The 23,311-nt window shown below is 33.5% G+C and overlaps 1 protein-coding gene and 1 long non-coding RNA gene across 6 annotated transcripts in view; one reads left to right on the top strand and one right to left on the bottom strand.

The window, feature by feature from the left end:
* spartin overlaps positions 1-23,311 on the bottom strand; it is a 260,528-nt gene that overhangs the window by 92,240 nt on the left and 144,977 nt on the right. The window contains exon 5 of one of the 4 annotated variants that reach the window (XM_067759129.1): positions 11,866-12,033. The exons of 2 other annotated variants lie outside the window; for them this stretch is intronic. The gene's annotated coding sequence lies outside the window, so the exon portion shown is untranslated. Of the gene's footprint in view, positions 1-11,865; positions 12,034-17,130; positions 17,973-23,311 lie in introns of those variants that run through there. One more of the 4 variants, XM_067759128.1, reaches the window with a different exon arrangement.
* On the top strand, positions 12,752-16,635 carry LOC137236483 (uncharacterized). Of its 2 annotated transcripts, none has more exons than XR_010948443.1 (3): positions 12,752-12,957; positions 13,441-13,504; positions 16,308-16,635. It is a non-coding gene; the product is annotated as an uncharacterized lncRNA (long non-coding RNA). The 2 variants fall into 2 exon arrangements; XR_010948444.1 differs by having other exon boundaries at positions 12,752-12,953.

Genomic DNA, 23,311 nt, shown 5'->3' on the forward strand with positions numbered 1-23,311 from the left:
TCATCGGAGCAGGAAAAGGTCCACCTGCAAAATATAATTAGTAGCCTACAAAATGAAAATGTCCACAATGTCAGTAATGGACAAAGCACGGAAGCTGCATCCGCCAACATACCCGTCGTCAGCACAGTAGCTGACATAACCTCAACAACTGCCTCTTATGCCACTAGCTCGAAAAGCTCAACAATTTATAACACAATCACTTCAACGAATAATGCTGCCAGCGCTTACGTCAACAGCGCCGCCAATGGTATGTATGCAAATCAATATTCAATTTATTCACACGCCGCCCATGCCCTTGCATTTAACACCACTCATGCCAATGCTGGTATATGCCCAAACATTTTTGTCGCCTCATCCGGTAGTGCAGTTCAGTAAACACCGCCTAACACCACATTCGTCAATCCCACTTTCCCATACGTTGCCAATAACTCGAATCCTCCCTCAATAGCCACGCCATCAGTATACGCAGCTGGAACTCCTTACGTTTCCAGTCACGTTTCATCCATAAATCCAATTGTTAATTATAATCAGTTGCCAGCAAGCCTTGGGGTCCATCCACCCATACGCAAAGTACTCGATTTACCCGAATTCCATGGCTCGCCAGAAGAGTGGCCAATGTTTTCAGTAGCCTATAAGGAAGCCACTAGGTTATGTGCCTACACAGATTTGGAAAACTTGTTACGTCTACAGAAAGCGCTTAAAACTAAAGCGCGCCAACAAGTTGAATCACTTCTAATACATCCCGCGAATGTAAATAATGTAATAAGCACTTTGGAGCACCACTACGGGCGCCCAGAGTTACTCATTCGTAGCCAGATTGCAAAGGCACGTGCATACCCTACCATCAGTAGCATGAAGATATCTGACATTCTGAATTTCAGTACAATGGTTTCAAATTTAGCGGCTTTCCTTGAAAGTTCCGGCGCCGCCCCTCATTTAAACAATCCAATTTTATTGGATGAGTTACTGAGCAAGCTACCGTTTAGCAAAATAGAAGAGTGGACTCGCCACATACTAACTTTGCAGCAACCGTACCCATCTGTAAGAGATTTTGCGAACTGGCTTCAAACAGTTGCGTTGTATGTGTCAATGGCCACTGATGTTATGCCAGTGAAACAATCTTCTGCACATGAGCAATCGTTTACCAGAAATAAACTGCAAACAAGGCCAGTACTGTCTATAAACAAAGATGATAAAAAGTGTTCAATGTGTGCAGAAACCCACAATTTGTTTAAATGTCAAAAGTTTAAAGACGCTGAGTATTCGTGTCGATGGAATGTTGTGAAGAAAAACAATTTGTGTTTCTCTTGTTTGCAACCAGGCCATAATTTATATAGTTGCACAAAACGACGACAATGTGGAGTGCAAGGCTTGATAAATTCCACAACCGATTGTTGCACAAAGAAAATTCTAATAACAATACACATACAAATAATAAAGGCAAACAAGATAGCAAGCCAGTGGCCACGGTCAGTGAATTTCAAACTTCGCTGCATTCAGTTTATAAATCAGCTGACACAAAACAAACACTTCTGAAATATTTGCCTGTTAAATTAAAAGGGCCAAAGGGCGAAGTCACTGTAATTGCATTCATCGACGAAGGGGCGAAAATCTCATTGATAGAAGAAAGTATCGCAAACGCCATAGGAGTGAAGGGTAAAACTGACATGCTTCGCCTCAAATGTATAGGCAATCAAACGACGAGTGAACCATCGAAGAGAGTTTCATTTGAGATCGGCGATATTTTTTCAGAATCCACAAAATACCAAATGAGCGGTGTACAAACAACAACAAAAAATGTACTTGCACGAACAGTCTTTGCACTTAGGCGAATTTATACGTAAACACAAACAGCTTAGAGATAAAAATATTTTTGATTATTGCAATGCAGTTCCACAGTTATTGGTAGGCTTGCCACATACGCATTTAATTCGACCGACTAGCGTTTTAAATATTGATGAAGGTTTTGCGGCACATCAAACCAAATTAGGGTGGACAATTTTTGGATCAAATGAAGAAAGCGCTACTGATGTAATGGTGGGTCATGTAAACATTGAAGCAACAAATTTATATGAACTAAATCAGCAAATCGCCGAGTATTTCGTTGCTGATAATTTCGAAGTGAAATCAGTACCAATAGTCCGATCATATGCAGACATCCGAGCAGAAAAATTGCTCAGGGATACTACAAAATTTATAAACAATAGATACGAAACTGGCTTACTGTGGCGCAGTGATAATGTTAGCTTTCCGCAAAGCTTTGACACAGCTGTAAAGCGATTACAACAAGTCGAATCGAAAATGAATGCAGATGCCGAATATCGTGATTGGTATATACAAAAAATTGATGATTACGTTTACAAGGGTTATGCAAAAAAGTTATCAGTGTCTGAGATTGACAACGTTGATGATCGTACATGGTACTTGCCACACTTTGTAGCAACCAACCCAAACAAAGCAAATAAACGCCGTTTAGTTTTTGATGCTGCCGCAAAGATTAAAGACATGTCGCTAAATAGTGCTTTGTTGAAAGGTCCGTCTGAATACCAACCGAAATCATTGGTAAATATTTTATTTAATTTTCGACTACGAAAGGTAGCCGTATGTGGAGATATACGTGAAATGTTTCACATGGTATTGATTCGCGACGACGATCAAAATTCACAAGGTTTTCTATGGAGAGGAGGAAATTCTCTTCAGCCTCCAGATATATACATATGTAATGAGAGTTATGATATTTGGGTCAATTAGTTCGCCCTGTTCCGCCCAATACATTAAGAATCTAAACGCTGAAAGTTTTCGAGACATCTTTCCGAGGGCAGTCGAAGCTATCATTCAACGCCACTATGTCGACGACTATATGGATAGCTTCAACGACATTAAGGAAGCTATCGAGGTAACTAAGAAGGTGATAGAAATACACGCATGTGGGGGATTTGAACTGAGAAACGTAATCTCCAACTCTGAAGAGCTTATGCAATCTGTAGGGGACAGTTCAGCACCGCTTTCGCAAAGGGAAGTTAGCACCTGTAAGGGGGAAGGTACCACTGAAAAGGTACTTGGTATGCACTGGTGTCCGAAAAGAGACTACTTCTGTTCTAAGCTGTCGTTTGCTAGGGTACCAAAGGCGGTACTAGATGGTATGCGTAAACCCACAAAGGGGGAAATGCTTAGCGTATTAATGTCAATATTTGACCCTTTCGGTTTGCTTTGTAGCGCTATGGTTTCCGCTAAATTATTGCTACAACGGCTGTGGCAGCGGAACGTGGGTTGGCATGAGCATTATCAGTGATTTGCACCAGATGGCGCAACACTGAATAAATATAGTTGGTAAAAAGGAATAGAAGTAGCAAAATTTGCCAGTCAAACACACCACCGCTGTATAGCTAAATGGTTAGCGCAGCATGCCTAAAGCGTACTGATGATGAAGGCTTAGCACCCTTCGAAATGGATCTATCTGCGCAGCTATGGCAGGTTGTCTGAACAATTTTCTACTTACTATTCCAAAAACAAAATACAATTTTTCAAATTTAGAAAAATTAAAAAATAACAATAATTATCATTAGAAAAAAATTATTGTTCTGGCCTTGAGCTCGATTCGAACCTTGAATGATTTATCAATAGGCCGATAAAAACAAAAACAATTGTTAATAAACCATGAGCACTTGGGAATGTCAAACAAAGTAATTGACAATAAACAAAAATCCAGCATTATCAGTGATTTGCACCAGATGGCGCAACACTGAATAAATAAAGTTGGTAAAAAGGAATAGAAGTAGCAAAATTTGCCAGTCAAACACACCACCGCTGTATAGCTAAATGGTTAGCGCAGCATGCCTAAAGCGTACTGATGATGAAGGCTTAGCACCCTTCGAAATGGATCTATCTGCGCAGCTATGGCAGGTTGTCTGAACAATTTTCTACTTACTATTCCAAAAACAAAATACAATTTTTCAAATTTAGAAAAATTAAAAAATAACAATAATTATCATTAGAAAAAAATTATTGTTCTGGCCTTGAGCTCGATTCGAACCTTGAATGATTTATCAATAGGCCGATAAAAACAAAAACAATTGTTAATTTATTTTATTTCACTTTATTTTACTTTACTTTAATTTATTTTATTTCACTTTATTTAATTTAATTTTATTTTATTTTATTTTATTTTATTTCATTTTATTTTATTTTATTTTATTTTATTTCATTTCATTTCATTTTATTTTATTTTACCTTATTTATTTTATTTCGTTTTTTTTATTTTTTGTTTATTTATATTATTATTATTTTTTTTTATATATTATTTCTAGGTTGTCTTCAGAAGGAGGGATATGATCAGAAAACTTATGAAAACGATGTTCGCACTGCAATAAAGCTAGTAAAAGGACGCTACTTTAAAAAACAATGTATTATTAAAAAAAAAACAAGAAATTACAAGGTGATAAAAATATACGAGAAAACGTATGAATGAATAAATGTATATTTTTCTATTCAATAAAATTCAAATATTCTTAAAAAACTTATTTGGTATATTCAGCTCAACTTCGGTGACTTGGTAATTCGGTATTTGTTAACTGGATACATCGTTTAACTCCCGCTAAAATGAAATTTTAGTTAATATCGAATTTGTAAGTGCCGCACTTGAACTGAATACCCCTATTTTTATTTGGCATGTAAAGAAGTGAAATATACGCATTAATTTGGAATGCTTCTTGTAATGAACACCAATTCATACATGAATTCCTATACGAAACGGTAATGTGTCGCTTTGCCTTTTAAGCGACACATTACTTTCGTAGGACACGTGCTGTGTTAGGAGTCATGAATGCTGTAATGCGTACATAGTGCACGTGATAGATTACCTTATGCATTACCAAACATTACCATTTCCAACTGGGTATTTTAATACATCGGTATGTATATATGTGTGTGACAGGAGTTTGTATAATTAACCGGTGTTGGAGGGAAGTATAATTACATGGCGATCCTGCCAGGAGCACTATCTTAAATAGTTGAAACGATTTTAGTTAAACGTGGAAAATTGGTATTTTCAAAAAGAAAAAAACGGTAGTCCATGTGCCTACATTCCATTTCATATACATAACGGGTCCCAATAACGGGCCCCTAAGTCCTGTTATAAACACGCCACGCTAACACATACATGCGAATACAGTTTCAATACAACGTTCGCTGGCAATAAGGGTACATGCGAGTTAGTGCAACAGAAAATACACTACTGTACCGATAACATCATCCCATGTATGATATAGAATCAGTAGTTTACATAAAAAGTATGGTCCTCTTTAAACATTGTCTATCTATCTATTAACCATTATCAGAAACCAAAACATTGTAAGCAAAGATAAGATTTCTATTTAAACATAAACCAAATACAAACATAAACAAAACATAAACAAAACCAAATAAAATATTATCAGCGAACAAAAGATTCATATTCAACCATTGTAAGCATAGATAAGATTTCTACTTAAACATTATCAGCAAGATCCTTTTTTGAACATTATCAGCAGCCACTAAACAAAAGAAACCAGAGCATATAAATAGACGATTAAGCATAGAAATAAGTTAGTCTTCTATTACACTGAAGCATATGAACTTCAGTTTAGAATTCATTAAAGTACATATAGATACAAATAAAGTATATTGTTTTATTTAAAATCGAAAGTACATACTTAACTGGGGGCTCAATATGTGAATAAGTGAATAATAAAAGGAACTCCTAAAAAATCAAATTCCACACGTCCTGAAAAAGAGGACAAGGAGAACCAGAAAATAAAACTGGACCTCTTCCGCAAAAAACGATTACAAGTGTTTGACCAAAGCAGGGGAATCATTATGGAAGCAAGGTTAGTAACCTTGGAACAAGCTCATGCCGCTATAGAAGCACAATTAGCCCAGCTGCGGCAAGCGCAAGTACCTAATATCGAAGAATTCCAACCGATAAGTCCCAGGATAAACAATGCAAATGAAATAAATCTGAGACTATTCGAACGGCTACCAGTGTTCAACGGAGACACATCCAAATACAGGACATGGAGGGCAACCATTATATCAGCAATGAGTCCCATAGAAGCCTTTATTAATACCAAACCATATTACGATGCATTATTTATAATACGTCACACGAAGATCGAAGGAGAACCAGCAACTCTTCTACAGAATCATGGCACAGTGTTCCACTTACAAGCAATACTCAATCGCCTAGATTACAGCTACGCCGATACTAGAAGCTATAACGCCCTCATAGAGGAAATGAAAAGACAAATACAAGGAAAACAGACGCTATCCGAATTCCACAGCAAGATCTGTCAAATCTTTAATTTAGCAATGACTAAATGTGAAATTGATTACCCAGGGAATACTCACTCTCTACAGCAGGTCACAAAAGAAATGGCGATAGATTGCTTCCGCAATGGCATAAATGATGAATTTACTAAACACACATTATATGCAGCAAAACCAAGAGATTTAGAAAGTGCATACGCAATTGCCACGGAGATTCTTTATAAAAGGCAGAATAATCCGATACGACGAGAAGCGTATAACTACCCTAAACAGCCACAAAATGAAAGGAGGTATCAACCAGGAGTTCAACCTATTCCCCATATGGGAAGATCAAACCCGACACCAATGGACGTGGATACATCAATAGGAAGATTCCGGCAATCCACGAATAATCAGCATCAACAACAGCAATCGTATCAACAGAATCCTTTCAGAAACAACTATGAACGACAAAGAGCAGGATATGCACCTTTTAATCCCAATAGAGGAGAACCATTTAAACGAAACCACCAACCAACGTCATCAAGATATAATATAGTACCGCAGAAACTACAAAGGATCAATCAAATAACGGATAATAATAGTGATCAGTCATTAAAGGTAAATATAGATGAAAGTGAATTTGAAAATAGAGCTACTTTTTTAGACGAGTAAATAATCTGCCGTGTCTTCAGATTATTTTACATGATAATAAAAAACTTTTAGTTTTAATAGACACAGGCTCGACATTAAATTATATTAGGAAAAATATTCCAAATGGAAAGACCTTTCCAGTTAAACAATTTGTTAGTAGAACTCTGAATGGTTCAAACACAATAAACTCAGCTAAGAAGATAAGAATGCTAGGACAAGAATTAGTATTTTTTGAAATCGAAGAATTAAAAGAATTTGATATGATATTAGGAGAACAATCCTTGAGAGAAATGAAGGCTAAGATAGATCTGTTCGAATATAAAATGATGTATGTCAGGAGAACAGAGCAGAAGAAAAAAGAAATGGATGTCAGTCAAGTAAATTTCACAATAGATGAGAGCAAATATAAAAAAGAGGTTGAAGAAATTATGAGAATTAATGAGGAAACAAATCCTATTTTACCATTTACAACAACAATTGAAGCCACGATTCGCACTAAAACTGAAGAGCCAATATGGACGAAACAGTACCCTTACCCCTTTTCAGACAATAATTTCATAAATAAAGAAATAAATAAAATGCTAGAGAATAATATAATTAAACCCAGTAAGAGTCCCTATAACTCACCCGTTTGGACTGTACCAAAGAAAGGAACTGACGAGTTAGGAAACCCTAAGAGAAGAATGGTCATAGACTTCCAGAAATTGAATAGCGAAACCATTACCGATAGATATCCCATACCTGATGTCAACATGACAATACAGAATTTAGGTAAAGCAACTGTTTTTACAACCCTAGATTTGGAAGCAGGTTTCCATCAGATAAAAATCAAGGAGTCAGACACAGAAAAGACAGCCTTTAGCATAAACGGAGCAAAATATGAATTCTTAAGGCTGCCGTTTGGACTAAAGAATGCACCTTCAATATTTCAAAGATGCGTAGATGACATATTAAGAAATTACATAGGAAAATTCGTACATGTATATATAGACGATGTGTTAATATATTCATCCTCACATGATGAACATATGAAACACATAAGAATTGTTATAAATGCACTGCGTCAAGCAAATATGAAGATTTCATATTAAAAATCTCATTTTTTCAAAGACAGCACTGAATATTTAGGACATATTATTAAACATAACAGAATAACTGTAGACCCACAAAAAATTTAGACCATAAAAAACTACCCTGTGCCTATGAATCTGAAAGAATTAAGATCTTTTTAGGGCTAGCAGGATATTATAGAAAATTCATCAAAGACTACGCCAAGATTACCAAACCCCTAACATTGTTTTTAAGAGGAGAAAACGGTATCGTAAAGAAAAAGCAAAGTGAAAGAATGCAAATAAAATTAGATGAGGAAGCCATAAAAGCGACGAATATATTAAAAAAGGAATTACAGGCACAAGTCGAACTCTTTCAACCCGATTTCAATAAACCCTTTGATTTAACCACGGACGCAAGTAACTTTGCCATAGGAGCTGTGTTATCCCAAGGTAGAAATCCCATTTGCTTTATATCCAGAACACTAAGCGAGACGGAACAAAAATATAGCACAAACGAAAAAGAGTTATTAGCCATAATTTGGGCACTACAAAAACTCAGAAACTATTTATATGGACGATCAGACCTTACAATCTATACGGATCATCAGTCCTTAACCTACTCTATTTCAGAGAAGAACCCTAATAATAAACTAAAAAGGTGGAAAAACCAAATAGAAGAATACGGTGCCAAATTGGTATACAAACCAGGTTCTCAAAACATCGTTGCGGATGCACTAAGTCGGCAACAAATTAATCAATTAACCGACTCAGAATCGCAGCACTCTCAACTCAGCTCACCCACTGAAACCATAAGAAGGGTAGGCACTAGCTTAAACCATTTTAATAATCAAATTATTATCCAAACTAACAATGGATTAGTAAGAATAGAAAGTAAAAATATATTCGGAAAATTTAGACATACCATATACTTCACAACTATAGAACAATTGATAAGTGATATTAAAGGCGTACTACACCCAAACAATATTAACGCCATAATCACTACCGAAGAAATTCTATACAAAATAAAAACTACACTAGTACAAACTTTCCCAACCACTACTTTTGTAATAACAAATGCATTAGTCAGAGACATCACTGACGAAAATGAACAGAATGAGATAGTTGAACAAATACACAGAAGAGCACATAGAAATTATAGAAATAATATAAAAGAACTGTCTGAGAGCTATTACTGGCCTAACATGCGAGATATGGCAAAGAAGGCAGCACAAATATGTGAGATATGTAAAAAATGTAAATACGACAGACGTCCTAATAAATTACTTTACGGAAAAACACCAATACCAAATGAAGTAGGTACACATCTGCACATGGATACATTTTTTTTGGACAACCAAATATATATAACTACAGTAGATAGATACTCAAAATTCTGCTATATAAGAAAAATACCAGATAAGAAAAACTCATACATATATTTGAATGAAATACTATCCCAAATATTCCCATACGCAACGAACTTAACAACTGATAACGACCCGACATATGTTAATGTAGTAGCAAAATCCTTATACGATCGACTACATATACAGCACACAGCAGTGCCACCACAACATTCGACAACGAACGGTCAAGTAGAGCGGACGCACAGCACAATAGTGGAGCTAACTAACTTACTAGTAAAGGAAACCAAAGGTAAACACGAAGAGGTAATATTCGAAGCAGTACGACAGTACAATAAAACCATTCACTCGGTCACAGGACATAAACCCGAGGACGTTTTTTTCAACAGGGGAGGATACGACTATACAGTCATCAGAAACAGAATTCGTTATAAGCAAGAAAGAGATATCACCCAACAGAAGGCACCGAACAAACAAATTATTTACGAGAAAGGTGATATTATTTACGTTAAGAGAAGCCGAAGAAATAAAAAACACGATAGATTTATGAAAAAATAATTGAACAGGATAACGGTAAACCAGTCACAACAACTGATAAAAGAATAATACACAAAGATAACATCCGTACGAACTAGAAATGAATCTCACAATAATAATAATCTTGCTGTGCATAAACAGAATTAGTTCAGACACAAGTATTACAGACCTGAAAGGAAAAGATTATATATTAATAGAAACGAATCCAGCTTTTATATTTGATAGCTATGATTATTTATATCATATTACAAATTTAACTAGAATATTAACACCTTACCAAAATATATTAAACTCAAAATATAATTCAAATCCTGAAGTGAAAATATTACACCGAAAAACTGAAATATTAATAAAACAGATTAATCCAGTTAATAGATTTAAAAGAGGATTAAACGCTTTAGGGACAATATTAAAATGGATAACAGGTACACCAGACCACGATGATGAAGTAGAGATACAGACAAGAATCAATCAACTAATTGAGGGACACAATAAACAAAAAATAATAAATAGTAATTTCGAAAAAATGTTAAACAAATTAAACCCCAAGGATTTCTCTGAAAAATTAATACTCACAGAAGTCTACAATGAACTTAATACTCTCCTAACTACAATTAATTTAGCAAAAAATAACAACTTCCTGTCAACTTCATTGGACTTAGAAGAAATTACAGAAATCATTGCGAAAGAAAAAACAAATGTTTTAACCATAAATATTTTAGAATATGCAGAAATTAAAATTGTTAAATTCAAACAAAACTTTGTAACAGTTTACAAATACCCAAAAATCAAAGAAAAATGTGAACAATTCTACATCCACTCATTAGCTTCAAAAAAAGGAAAATTAGTTATGGATAAAAATATTGCTTTATGTAAAGGAAATCAATACGTAAGAATCAATAAATGTAAAGATTTTATAGATCAAACTATAAGTAAGCAGAATAAAAAGGACGGATGTACAATACAAATATTAGAGAAAAATAATGCTCAATGTAAAATGATAAAAGAAAAGAATCCACCCTTTATTAATTATGGTAACGGAAACATTATATTAGCGGATTGAATATATTAAACAACGAGATTTTAGATGGAGATTTTTCAATTTATTTCAAAACCAATATAACATTAAATAACGAAGTGTATATAAACATTAGGGAAACTATGGTAAAAATACTCCATAAAAAGCATAAAGAAAATCTAGATATATTAGAATACTTAGAATCTCAATCAGAATACAAGTTCAATAATCTAGACGAAATATTATCCATATTTGTACCAATTGAACAAAATCCAATCAAGACTACATTTATAACTATATTAATTATAACCCTATTAATCACAATAACCAAACTATTATTAGAATTTAGAGTAAGGAGAAGGAATATACTTTATCAAAGAGCACTAATAAAATGTCAAAAAGACCATGAAGAAAGAAAACAAAAATTACTAGAGTCCAAATTGTAAATGAGGACATTTAATTTTAAGAGGGAGGAGAGTTAGTGCAACAGAAAATACACTACTGTACCGATAACATCATCCCATGTATGATATAGAATCAGTAGTTTACATAAAAAGTATGGTCCTCTTTAAACATTGTCTATCTATATATTAACCATTATCAGAAATCAAAACATTGTAAGCAAAGATAAGATTTCTATTTAAACATAAACCAAATACAAACATAAACAAAACCAAATAAAATATTATCAGCGAACAAAAGATTCCTATTCAACCATTGTAAGCATAGATAAGATTTCTACTTAAACATTATCAGCAAGATCCTTGTTTGAACATTATCAGCAGCCACTAAACAAAAGAAACCAGAGCATATAAATAGACGATTAAGCATAGAAATAAGTTAGTCTTCTATTACACTGAAGCATATGAACTTCAGTTTAGAATTCATTAAAGTACATATAGATACAAATAAAGTATATTGTTTTATTTAAAATCGAAAGTACATACTTAACTTGCGCGTACATATGCAAATTATTGAATGCGTTTTGGTGAGTCCAAGTATTGTAAGCAGAACGTGCAGTAACATTTATCTGGCGGACTACAACAGTACAAACTGGCGTTTCTTCGGTGTGTCCAAGTATTATATGGCTTCAAATCGAGAATTGGTGCAACTATAACTGCAGCTGCAACGTGGAACATACATACATACATATAAGCACATAAGTATAGACATATTTCGGTTTTCCAATAATTTGACATTTCTAAATCGCTTTCAATAGTTTCCTAATTTTTCAAAACTTATATACTGTAAATTTTCCCAGCAAAAACTGCCTAACGCATTCACATATACAAATGCAAAATCTTCGGCTGTCATCTCCTCTACAACAAAAAAGTTTGTTCTGGCTATGGCGGAACTATGCCACGGTGACCGCTGATTTGTATTTTTTTAATGGGATTTGCTACATCAACTTCCGGCGCATTACGATTTTGACATTAGTCCATCGATTGACAAAAACAAAGTACGTGGAACTTTTATTTATGTTTGTAGCTATGTCACCATGCTACCATCTTGTATGGTTCCGCCATGGTTCTGGCTGAATGTCAGAGAGGGAAAGAGAGGTATCATTTTTGCATTATTGTCTAGCTAATGCGTTCCCACTCATTTGTTTTGCTTTCTTGCCAGATCAAAAAAAAATTATGTCACGCTGTCGGTATTGCCATGTTCGCTTTGTATAATAAACCAAAGTAACCGGTTATGCCAAAAAACCGTATGGAAGGTGATGTTTTACTTTAGGGTACAACTTCAAAAAACGCAAAAAAAATTTCGGGCACGTATTGGATGCAGCGTTTCGTTGTTATTATTGTTGATCCGATGCCAGAAAATAACCAATGTGTAATGCGTCATCAATGTTTGCAAAATTTTACTTATTTCAATCAACATTTTTAACTCCGCATTTTATCGTTTATGTGAAAAAATCCTGTAATAATTATATAATAAACCCAGGTGTTTGTACAAGACAGTAGAAAAAAATGTTGGAATCAGAGACGTATATCTGTAGAGAATAACCAAAGACGGACAGCAAGAGAAATTGTCAAGCTGGTGGTAGGTAATTCACCTCATTACCTACTTGAATATTAGCAGAAAACGCGGTATTTTCGTTGAAATTTCACAAAAAAAGTTAGTGAAAACCTTAAAAAATAGTTAAATTGTGTTTATTATATCAAAATAATAATTTTCTAGCGTTGGAATTGACGAATTTCATGTCACATTATTTTGACAGAAGCAATATTTTGAATTCCCGCTTTGGTATTATTGATACCGAGGTCAAAACGTGTATTTCGATACCGACTTTTTTACCCAAAGCCAATTTTTTGGTCGATTTTATGACGTTTAAACATCAATTGCTTTTTTACTTTGATTGAATCAAAGGGAAACGTAAAACTTAAAAAAATCTACCAAAAAATGTATTCGGGTGAAATGGTCATTAGCTGGATGTCAAACCCGGTTACTTTTAAAGACTCTTGCTTTACACGTATCTAAGTAAGAATTGACATCACTAATTTATATTGTGAAAATCTTTAAAAATTAGCTGCAGTAAATTGTGCGGACGAACAAAAAATTCGGGAAAAACACCTCAGAAGTGGAGAAAACAGGCAAGTAAACCTATAAATTTAATATTTGAGTGATTTAAAAATTGTATTTAGTGCCAAAATAAAAATGCGGTCATTTCGAAACGCCTTATTGAACGAAAAAAAAAATGTTGAGGTTAGTGCGGAAAAATATCCTAGGATAGGGGAATTTGCACGCGCAGGTGATGTAATTCCCGACGTTAGAAATGCGGAAAGTGTTGAAGTAGTGTCTTTGTTGCTCAGAGGGGAGCCGGGAAAGTGTTAGTTTGTGCAGTGAAAGAGAACAGCTTAATATAAGTGCGCCTCCAAACATAAATGCTACCTCTGTTGCGATTAAGCAGTGGGCAATAAGGAACAGCGTTTCACAGAACGCGGTGACTGATTTGTTGAAATCCTTGACAGGCGCTGGCATTAAGAACTTACCTCTTTGTGCCAAAACGCTTCTCGGAACAGGAAAAGAAAAAGTAGACATTCAGTCCATTCCAAGTGGTGAATTCATTTATGTTGGGATACAATCGCACTTTAATAAAAAGCATTTAAATTTTCTTGAGCTGATAGTGAAGTTGAAATAGATGTAGGCATTGATGGGCTTAGACTATATAAAATTTCCAATAAAGTTTTGTGGACAATTTTAGGCGCAATAGTCGGATATCCACAAGAAAGTCCTTTTATAATTGCGAGTTTTTGTGGGACTGAGAAGCCATGGAACATCAATGACTTCATGAAGGATTTTTGCGAGGAAGTGACTTTATTGCGAGAAGTAGGACTTAAAGTCGGTACAACTCAAGTCGTAAAGAACTTCAAAGTACGTTTATTCACTTGTGATTCGCCTGCTCGGTCTTTCGTAACTAGCACTCAAAGTCATAATGGTTATAGAGGCTGCCCCAAGTGTGTACAAGTAGGAAAACGTGACAAACGTCGAATGAGTTATTCAAAACAAGTTCATGAGTTGCGAACAAATTCCTTTTTTAAAGATAGACTTGATGTAGATCATCACAGCTTATCCTCTAGAGAACAACCAAATATTTTAGAAATACACGATTTCGGGATGGTGTCACAATTCCCTCTTGACCCAATGCACCTTATTGACTTGGGTGTAACGAAAAAACTGTTGTCATTATTTGTTCAGAAGGGAAATGTGACAAAAATGAATGAAAAAATTAATTTCGTCTCCACTATTATTCCTTCAGAGTTTGGTAGATCTTGCAGAAGTTTAGATGACCTCGGTAAATGGAAATCGACTGAATTCAGACAGTTCCTGTTATACTCAGGAATATTTGTTTTGAAGGATTGTATAGACCACGATATAAATCTATGTTGTAAGTTTTTTGTGTATATTTTAAAACTTCTGGAAAATTTGTAAACATTTTTGAAAAACTTTCAAACCTCTCAAATAAAAAATCTGAAAATAGGGGTTGCAGCCCATTCTTCTATTATAACAAGGTGCAAGTTTCATGTGGTTTAATAATCTCCATGAATTTTGACAATTTTTTTTTTTCAGAAATCATCCATTTTTATATATAAAATTGCGTTTTATGGCGGAAATGTCACAAAAAAATTCAAGGAGACTATTAAACCACTTGAAACTTGCTCCTTGTTATAATAGAAGAATGGGCTGCAACCCCTATTTTCAGATTTTTTATTTGAGAGGTTTGAAAGTTTTTCAAAAATGTTTACAAATTTTCCAGAAGTTTTAAAATATACACAAAAAACTTACAACATAGATTTATACCGATTTCAACTAAGATTTCTATGAGAAAAATATTGTAGTTAAAAGGAAATTATATAAATGTTTAAAACATGCATATTCTGGCGCGGTTATAAAAATGAAACAGAGTATATATGCACATTTCATACCGCACACTCACATTTTTGCATTAGATCCATGATAGATCTGCCATAATGGCACAAAGTCAATCACTGCGGGAATGCAAAGTGATTTTGGCGAAGCTACGACATTCTGTGGGCCGTTTGGTGGGAGAAGTCGAAAATACTATTCAAATCGAGATAGCGGCTCTATTGCCTATTTCCACTATAGACGCGTTACTTGATTTCGAAGACAAATTGAAGTCAAAAGAATATGCAAACGAAACGGTAGCTTTAGTAGACCTTTGTTGAATAAAATATTTAAAATTTTCAAAATTCACAGAAAATATATTTGTATAAAGTTAAAGGAGAAAATTCAACAATCGACCAGGTGTTCCGAAAAATAATTTCAGACGATGTCATAATTTTATTTAACCTAGACGGCAGAAAGCAAAAAAGAGCGGTTAATAAGTTGATGCTTGTTAACGAAATTTTATTTGGTATTTTTGTATGTTAAGATTCATATCGTCGGTTTTTGATGTAAGGCAGCTAAATTCGTTACTTTTTTGTAATCATTCCTTTAATTATTGTTGCCACTTGAAGGCGCTGTGTCCTGGAAGTAGTAACATAATTTCATCACATTTTGTGTAACTAACTTAATATTTAGTTTACTCTCAATATCATTTGTTTGTACACTCTAAGACGACGATATGTGCCTTATATATTATCCTTTTAATCACAATTCCATTCTCATATTTTTTCTTTCAGAAGTATACAGTACCGGGCATAGTGTTGGCACAGAATTTTTGCAGTTTTCATCAAGTTTTGCTTCCGTGAAAAATTATAATTAATATTAAGATATTACGTGTATATTGGCACATTTTTTTATAAACACGGGCGAAAATAATTTGAAAAAGCAAAACCTGGTGAATAGTGCAAAAAGTTCATTTTCCAATACTTATGTGTGGCACTGTATTTTATTATGAGTCTACTCTATTTCTTTCTTTATATATTTTTGTAGACGTATTTCAATTGGAAGGACGCCCTGCCTTTGACAAAGCCTTGAGAAAATGCATAGAACTGAGCCACAACAGGTGGCGACAAAAGCAATTATTTCTTCGCCGAGCTGCTGCCAACGAGTGAACGTTTCTTTCGTAAAGGCTTTAGACTAATTTATCATCAATTAATTACCTGTTTAACTTTATTATTTGTTTTCGTACTTGGCTTTAAAATGTTTGTTTTTTGAATGAATTAATTAATTTATAACCCATTTTATTAGTTGATAACTTAAATAATTAATTTCTTCATAATTCTAACGTAATTAATCAATTTTGACTTTCAAACCTTTTTAGTACCAAATTGCTATATATTTAAAACATAATGTAAATAATTTAACAGATTATTTATTAACTTTAATAATTTATTTATTAACTTTGAAAATGTAAACTTAATTTTACTATAATATTAAATATTGTTAATTTCATAAAAAATAGCTTAATCAATTAATCATCTTATCTCTGAAACTTTATTAAAAACCAAAGTGTAATTAATTATATTAACATTGAACGGTAAATTATAATTTGATTTTCATAATTAATCAACTAATTATATTATATTTTGAAGCTCAATTAAAATCTGTACTTGCAAACTATAAATAAAAATTTGAGTTTCATACTTGAATATTTTTAAAAATTCTTATTGAAAACTATTTTTAAAAATTATTATTGAAAACTATTTTTAAAAATTGTTATTGAAAACTAATAAATTCACACAAAGATAAGATAATTAATTTAACTAGCTTATAACTTCTAAAATATAAAATTTTTGATACGATGTCATAATTAATTACTTTTTATAAATATGACTTAATTAATTAAGTTGACTTGCACTTAATTATTAATTAACTTACGTTACAATTGGAAAGTATATCATAACTTATTTTAAATTTTTTTTAATTTTATTAATAACAACCCAATTAATTAAATATATTTTACCTAACTCTAATATATCGTATTTAATACTACGTTAAGTGCCAAAGATTAGACTTGTTAATAAACTAAGTAATGCTAACCGCATTTAAAAAAAAATTTCCTATAATTATTAAATCTTAATAACTACTAAACTATGAATTTAATAAAGTACTGTGCTATTTAAAATGTTCCTCCCTAACTGTCCATTTTCATCCAATTAACTTAATTTTTTTAATGTACTAAATATATAGAAATGCAAAAATTTATTAAAATATTGCTTTTATAATATAATAAAATAAAATATTCCTTTTTATATTTAATAAATTAAATACTAATCTTGTATTAAACGAAACAACAATTAATGATTTTAGTTATTACTTACTTTTCTTTATTATAACATTGTTTAGGCCACCAGCCTAAATATTTTTAAATTAACTTTTAGTTCACCCTAATACGGCCCGTATACTTAACCATTACCGGTAACTGTCCTTGCACAGCCGAGAACTAATTGAGTAGGGGAAAACTCGACGAAAGTTAGCAATCGGCGGGTGCCATGGACTCTTTCTTTCTTTTTCACTTTCACTTTTCTTTTGAACATCAGCAAGTGAGCTCCAGCAACCACACCGAAGGTAAGCATTCATTGTTTCAAGTGCGAATTCCAAACCATTAAATTAAAGTGATTTCCGAAATACTTCGTAATTTAATTTTTCCATTTACTTTGAATTATTGAATAAAGAAAGTTTGTTGTTAATTAGATTAGTGAAAGTGTTGGTTTTTAATAAGTCACTAACTAGTCCCTTTTCTTTTACATTTCTTTTTTGGTGTTACGTGCGAGCGAATCCCCATCGTCCCAAACCCCCATCGTAATCAAACATTATAACTTAATATAATAAAGAACAGAAATATATTACAAAATAAAATAATAATGTATTCCAAATTTTTAAATAAATATTAATTTTAATAAAAATTTTATGGTATAAAAAATTTAAGTGTTATTTTTTTCGTTATAGATGCGTTAGGACTATGGGATAAGTATAACAGCTAGATAATTTGTTATTTACTTCATTATATATGCATTAGGAATATCAGATAATTACAACAGCTAGATAATATGTTATTTATGCCATAACGCTAACGCATAGCTTTATGACATTCGTTGCTGTATAAATCATGTTATATATGGCATATGAATAGCATATTGAAAAGAGAAAAATATATGAACGCTTAATAGCAAAATTTAGTGAACATAAAAGAGAAGGCTGCTCACATGTATAGAAAAATATACGTCAGGATTTGTCACTGAGCCTTAACAAACTGATGGAAACTTTTTGAATTTCTCACGCATAGTTTTTGTAGCACTACGGATAGTTTAACGCATTATATATCAAGTAGCGTTCTAACTGGGTTATATTATATACATACATACAATACACACTCAAGCGCAATCACTTGTTTTAACTTGCATGTGAAGACCCTAATGCATGATACCCTCCCTTTGCATGAAAATTTCATACGTTTTTGCAGGTGACTTTTGCAAACGGTACTTCTGGAATTTCGTAAGTTCAATTTATTTATAAATATTTAAATCTTTACTTTACTTTTTCCATATCAGATATAATTAGGAAACCCTATCTCAGTTCAGTGTGTCCTTAACGTATACTACACTGACAGAAAATATGCATATAGTAAAAATTAATATTTTTTTACTTAATTGGCGTTTAAATGTGTTCGTGTTTAAAAATAATATGATCAGACAAAAGTTTAATACGTACGTATTTAAATCCTGTACAGAGAACCTTGAATCATAGATGTAAAGCTGCAGTTAAGCCGCAGTTACCCACGAACGCATGTACGTACAAAAACGTGTCAGCTGACACGACCTATCTTATGAATGTGCAATGTAAACGAAAACTCACCGACGTTCAAAGCACGTACGTAGCCCGGAACGTAGAAATCAAAACAATTTTGATTTTTTTCGTAAGAACGTGTCAGCTGATCGCTCTCTCACTAGACAAAGTTGCCTAGTAAACTTTTGTGCGCTAATTTTTGACCGTTTGCAGTTTTATGCAAAAACACCTAATTAAAGTTTGAAAAATTGTGGAAATAATTCGAAATAATTATGCAGATTATAAATATGTAATCTATTTATACTTATTTAATATTAATTCCAGCCTTTTACAACATCAGAAATTAAAATAGAAAAAGTTGATGTTTCCATAAGCATGCATTCAACCAGGTCGATGGCAACATTTTTTTTCGTTTCCACTACGTTCATAAATTTCGCTCAAATGTGTGTACGTACGGCATACGTATACGTACGTTACACGCGTCGGTGGGTAACTGCTGCTTAAGCATACCATATCATTTCCAGGTATTTAAGCTCCAATTTGAGAAGAAGAGCGAGAGCAAACAACTGGAATGCCGAAGATAAAGTTGCTGCATTGTTCGTAGCTTTAAAAGGACCAGCTGCTGAGATCTTGCAGACCATCCCAGAGTACGAACGTAACAGTTATGAAGCATTGATGGCTGCTGTAGAACGACGGTATGGAAGCGAACATAGGAAACAGATACATATATCAAATTGAGTTGCAAAATCGCTACCAGAAAGTGAATGAGACTTTGCAGGAGTTTGCGTCGGATGTCGAAAGGCTGGCCCATCTAGAAAATGTGGACGCACCCGTGGAATACACTGAGAGGGTAAAAATCCAGAGCTTCATAAATGGCATACGAGATGTGGAAACGAAACGAGCTACATATGCGAATCCAAAACTAACATTTGCTGAAACATTATCCCATGCACTGACCCAGGAAACAGCGTCACTGTTGAGTAAACCCGCATACAAAGCTCATCGCGTGGAAGTGGAAAGGCCAGATTGGGTGGACAAAATTTTGGAAGCTTTGAAAGGAACGCAGCAGAAGAACGATGGTACCGTCAAATGTTTTAAGTGTGGTAAGCCAGGGCACATTGCACGTTATTGCAGTACCAACCCTAACAGTTCCAACAATGTGGGTGGCCGTAAACGCAGAGCTGAAGGAGACTCGTATATATATATTGTAACGAATTTGCTCTTATTTGCAATCCTCTGCTAAGTTCGAATCACTAAACTGTTGAATAAATAACTCCAATATTGAATAATGGAAAAATGGCCTTTATTAAAGTACTTCACAATAACACTTATACTTTGCTACTCACTTATACTTTGCTACTCGCTGGCTTAATAACCAAACTGATTGATAACTCAAATCAAACTCTACTATTGGCCGCCAGATCGCGTGCTTAATCAAACTGATTGATAGTTCAACTCAAACTGAATTACAGCGCCTCTACATCTGTCGCCTTTTATACTCTTTAGTTTCCTCGTTCGCATTTTTCTAGAATCTACTAGCATTGTCCATGAGCTCTCAAACTTCTGAGCTATAACTAAAATTGCACAATTTTATACATCTTTTAGACGCTTCCAGAATCTACTAGCCCAGTAGCTCTCAAACTTCTCAGATATATGCATGTGTTAGTGCATTGACTCTCCGCTGCTCGTATACGTACTAGTGACGTGCATTATTACACTACAAAGTATTGTACAATGTAGTATAATTGATAAATACCTTGTATATGTTGTGCAAACGAAGAAGTTGTAAAGTAAATGTTGTGCTGTTGTCAAACAGATGGTTGTAGATGTTGTGTCGTTCTGGTTTGATCACTCTACACACAACATCGCATGTTCGTTCTACTATGTTGTATTGGGAACTACACAACATGCATTCATTTCTCTCTCTCATATACGCAAATACTTATTGTACTTATAGTGTGCTGGATCGTTGCAACGCGTGGCAAATTGTTTTGTGGAAAAGTAAAGTGTTTGTGGTAAAATTTCTGTGAAATTTTATATTATATTTGTGAAAAATGAATAACAATGACATTAAAGCTAAAATCCTGTCAGGTGTTTATAAAATAAATATAAAGCGAGGAAGAAGCAAAGTTTGGGATTATTTCGGCCATATTATTGACGATGGAAATAATGAAATCCCAAACTTTATTGCATGCAAAATATGCAATAGCGTTTACAAATACTCAAAGTATGCGCTGTCAAATATGTCGAAGCACAAGTGCTTCGTTGGAGCACAAAATGAAGAAGGAGTAATACAAGTTGAGGTGAATGGAGATACCAAGAAAAGATGCACAGAAGTTTTGGCAGAATGGGTGACGGGTGATATTCGCCCTTATGCGCTGGCTCAGGATCGTGGCCTTAAAGAATTTACCAAATTCATACTCGAGGTTGGACATAAACATGGATCTAATGTAAATGTGGAAAACCTCCTGCCGCACCCCACTACAATTTATAGAAATGTTGAGCAAAGGTTTAAAATACATTTTTCAATTTTAAAAACCGATGTAACAGCGGTAGCTGAGACTGGATATGCGCTAACAAGCGATATATGGACGGACAATTTCCTAAAAATGTCTTTCCTCGCCGTAACAATCCATTACATAAAGGACAGTTCATCGAAAAATAAGTTGCTTGGTATAAAATCCATGAAAGGCCTCGCTAATACAAGTAAGTTACTATATATTTAAGAATGCAAATGATAATAGAGCAAGTGTAGATATTTTATGAAAATTCATGTTTTTCGGGACATCATTAAAATATTTTTAAAAATATATTACACTGTGGAACATTTTTGATGTCATCGAGTACAAACTCCTTCTCGTGAGGAATTTCTTGAAGTTCTTATCGAAAGTAAACAAAACTCTATTTGGGTTTAGGCTATTTTATTTAAGAATATATTTCTTTATGTTTAAATACGCACCTCACCCCCCATATTTTTCATTAAAAACTAGCTCTATTAAAGACGAATACATAATAATTGAAAATATCATACAACTTACTCATTTACTATTATTAAATAGGTGCTAATATTAAAGAAAAGGTGGTTAGTTTGCTTTCCGAATTCAATTGTTCCTTAAACAGTAAGGTCGTAGTCGTGACTGACAGAGGAAGTAATATGATTGCTGCATTCAAAGAAGATAATAATATTCACTGCATTAGCCACTTGATTCACAACACTGTGGAAAAATGTATAAAGAAGACGCCGCAAATTGATGAACTCATTTCTTTATGTGCAAAGCTGGTAAAATATTTTAAAAAATCAGGCTTGAACGCAGAATTAGAGACATCTTTAAAAAGCTTTTGTACAACCCGATGGAATTCGGTATACTATACTATTTGCTCGATTGCTAAAAATTTTGCAGCCATTCAAGATAAATTATTAGAAAAGGATCTAGTAGAAAAATATAGTATCATAAAATTATACAATTTAGAGAATTTAATGAAAATTTTAAAGGTTTTCAAGGATGCCTCAGATGATCTTGAAGGTTCGCTATATCCAACTATACATTTAGTTTATGCGAATATAGAGCATTTGAAATCATCTCTTTCCATAGAAGACGATGATCCATCCCTAATAAAGGAATTTAAAATAAATTTACAGGAAACGATAACGTCCTTAATAGATCCAAATATCACAATGTACCACAAATTAGGATTATTTCTTTTCCCTCCTGCAAATAAATTAACCCAGTTCAGTTTAGATGAATCTGAGGAAATTATTAATTATTGTAAATCCCTTTTGACACCTTATGCAGACAATATTACTTTACCTGTAAATTCCACTGCAACAAATTCTTCCAGAATGTTTTCTTTATTTGGAAAGCACATAAGTCCTTCAGAAACAACTGCCAACTCAAGTGTTTCAGCAATTCATAGCGAAATATTAAAGTACAAAAACACTAATGTAACATTATATGATGACTTTAATATATTGCAGTGGTGGAATGAGCATAAAAATGAATTTCCTCTTTTGTTTACATTAAGTTGACGCATTCTAGCTATCCCTGCAAGTAGTGCACCCTCTGAAAGAGTATTTTCAATTGCTCGAACAATACTAACCGATAAAAGATCTCAAATGACAGCGAATTCAAAGTCATTTAATGAAATAATGTTTGTCAATATAAACTCAAAAGACTGATTAGACTATCATTTTTTTACGAATTTTATTT

The sequence above is a fragment of the Eurosta solidaginis genome, chromosome 1 (assembly GCF_040869045.1).
Source record: "Eurosta solidaginis isolate ZX-2024a chromosome 1, ASM4086904v1, whole genome shotgun sequence".
In the NCBI taxonomy this organism is placed as follows: domain Eukaryota; kingdom Metazoa; phylum Arthropoda; class Insecta; order Diptera; family Tephritidae; genus Eurosta; species Eurosta solidaginis.